Raw genomic sequence first — 2,830 nt, 5'->3', positions numbered from 1 at the left:
GTCTGAATAACTGCCAACAACTAACTGATATCGTATAAGGCCCTACTGCATCCTTTTATTCCTGTGTGCTCCTTTTTACAGAATTCTACTTTCTATTCCAGTGACTTTCTATTTATTTATTTATTTATTGGTCTTTTTCGTTTTTATCAGTACCAAGGATTGAACTCACAACTACCTGCTTGCAAGGCAGGCACTTATGCCGCTGAGCTTAAGTCCCAGCTACACCAGTGACTTTCTTGAACATATTACAGCCCTTGTTCTGCTCTCTTCCACAATGCTGTTCCACAGTAAATTCACAGTGTTCAGACTCAACAGTTTCATGTCTTGCTTCAAATATCAATTCCGCCGAGTATCTTACCTACCAAATTTCATAAAACTGCAATTCTCCTATCCCTTAAAACTTCCATTTCTAAAGTCCTGACATTATCCAACTGTATTTATAACCATCTCTTCATATTTTTATTCACTAGAAGAAAAACTCTATAAAGAAAACAAGTAGTATATTCACTTTTCCTAGAAGATATTGACACTAAAATAGCTTTTAGGTAAACAATATTAAAGATAAACTACTGAGTTTACTGAAAACAGATGAAATCTGATGGCAAGAATAGGTCACTATGATAGAACTCTTTCTTGTTAAATATGTGCAATGATATTTGATTTCAAAGAAACTTTTGGTATAAAGAACAAACTTGTGCTTAAATCTAAGTAGCTCCAGGTTTCAAAATGACAGGATGTATCTTTTTGTGTTTGAACAAGAATACAGAAATGATCACAGCAGGAGGATGGATTAGTGTAGATAAAAAAAAAAAAGAAAGAAAAAGACAAGGTATCTCTGTTTTATTGTTGATTTCAGCATGAAAGAATCATTTTTTTTCTCGTTTTTCTTCCTTTCTAACTTACCTAATTTGCTGTGTTCTCTGTGTTTGCTGATGCTGTCTTACCAAGCTGACAAGCTGACCTCCTGCCTGGAAAATCTCTCCTCTTCACAAGCATGTTTTTTCTCTACTTGCTCCTTATTATTGTTCCTTGTACACACTTTCATTTCAACAAGTTTCGTACACCTGATGCATGCTTTGTTGGGATTTACATCAGCATCCTGGCCATACCATGTCACTTCAATGTAGTTATTTTAACAATTTTCTCTAAAACATCTATTGTTCTCTATAAAAAACATAGTGAGATTGCCTATCTTTAGAGTCAGTGCCTTCATTGCCTTATTTGTGATTTTTCTGACCTGCCTCAGGATAATTCTCCATCTCAAACTGTTTTGTTACTTGACCTCCCATCATAGTTTATTAATATTTAATTCCTAACATCCCTTATTAATCCCTTGTTGTATTATTTATTTTTGTTTCTGGCTTCCAAAATAAATATTTGAAATAATCATATGAATCATTTTCAGTTTTGCAGTATACATAACTTCTGGCATTAATTAATTTTTAAAAAAGAAAATACAACAGTTGTTTTCAATGTAGTACAAAGAAAAAATAAGTAAGTCTTCGGTTAAAGTCCAAATTTTATACAAGTTAAATCAAATTAACAGTATAGATTAACAACTAGAAATTAGACACCTGCTGGCATTTCCATATAATGTCACATCAATTCTTCATTTTCTTATATATTAAAAAAGGAATGAAAGAGAAGAAAGGAAAGAAAAAAGAAGGAAGGAAGGAAGGAAGAAAGGTGCTTGGGCTATGGTTTACACTTAAAATGTCAATGGATCAATGAACTTACAGTAAATTTACTTTCGAAGGTGGGGACTGGTTGTAGGTAACTCACTGGGGTGACCTTGCAACATACAGTTCAGTCTCCAGCTCCTCCCTTCTCTCTCTGCTTCCTCACTAGGATAGGTTCGAAAGTCTTCCTGTACCATGCTCTTCACATGATGCCATTTGTGTCTTGGAACCAGGCAAACTCACATGCGATCAGTTTGTTGAAACTGTGAACTAAAATATCCATGCATCTTTTAAGCTGTTCAATGATCCAACAAAAACTTAGTAATATAGTTATCAATCTTACACACTTAAAGATACATGCAGTTATATCATTTAGAGCACTTTCTTTTCCTCTTTTTTTTACAATAGCAATTACACATTTTGGGTTTTATTATTCCTACATTTCTTATTAATTTTTACAATAGAGACACAATGTGATATTTATAACTTGATTCTTATTTATTTCACTAATGAGTATAGTGTCAAGTTGTCTCCATTTACCTATGAAGGCTTCAAGAGCATCCTTTTCATAGCTGAGTAATATTCCATTCTATAAAAATACCACATTTCGTGCTCACTTCAGCAGGACAGATACTAAAATTGGAATAATATAGAGAAGATGAGCATGGCCCCTGTGCAAGGATGACACACAAACTCTTGAAGCATTCCATATTTTTAAAATGACAAGACAAAGACCAAAATGCAATCCCAAACCTCCAGCCCAACTCAAGAAAGCCTAGCATCCATGTATATAGAAGAAAATATAAGCCATACACCTGAAATACCTGAAAAAGAGCAACTGAAATAAAGAAGCAACTCCTGGAAGTATAAAGGAATTCAAATTAGAAATAATCTCCCAGGGAAAAGAATAAATGATAAAAGTAATGGAATAAAAGCTTAACACATCTAAAAAAGAAACAGTTAAAAAAATTAAAGGAACAATGCAAAAAGATAGAATCCCAGGATGAATAATATAAGAAACAAACAGAATACATGAAACAGATTCAAAGAGATATACAGAAAATAAAAATTCCATTGAAAGTTGTAAAAACCACCTCAATGACAGTGAAGATAGAATTTCAGATCTCAAAGACAAGATTGCAGCTAGTGAA

At 33.2% G+C, this 2,830-nt stretch overlaps 1 non-coding gene across 1 annotated transcript; it reads left to right on the top strand.

Annotated features, from left to right (window-relative positions):
* The first annotated feature begins 2,288 nt into the window (after nt 1–2,288).
* On the top strand, nt 2,289–2,395 carry LOC111753361 (U6 spliceosomal RNA). The gene has a single exon (XR_002788168.1). It is a non-coding gene; the product is annotated as a U6 spliceosomal RNA (small nuclear RNA).
* Nucleotides 2,396–2,830: the final 435 nt, after the last annotated feature.

This window comes from Cavia porcellus, unplaced genomic scaffold, assembly GCF_034190915.1.
Source record: "Cavia porcellus strain 051 isolate PalLab524CR breed Dunkin Hartley unplaced genomic scaffold, mCavPor4.1 scaffold_8, whole genome shotgun sequence".
Lineage (NCBI taxonomy): Eukaryota > Metazoa > Chordata > Mammalia > Rodentia > Caviidae > Cavia > Cavia porcellus.
This window is presented reverse-complemented; position numbering and strand designations above follow the sequence as displayed.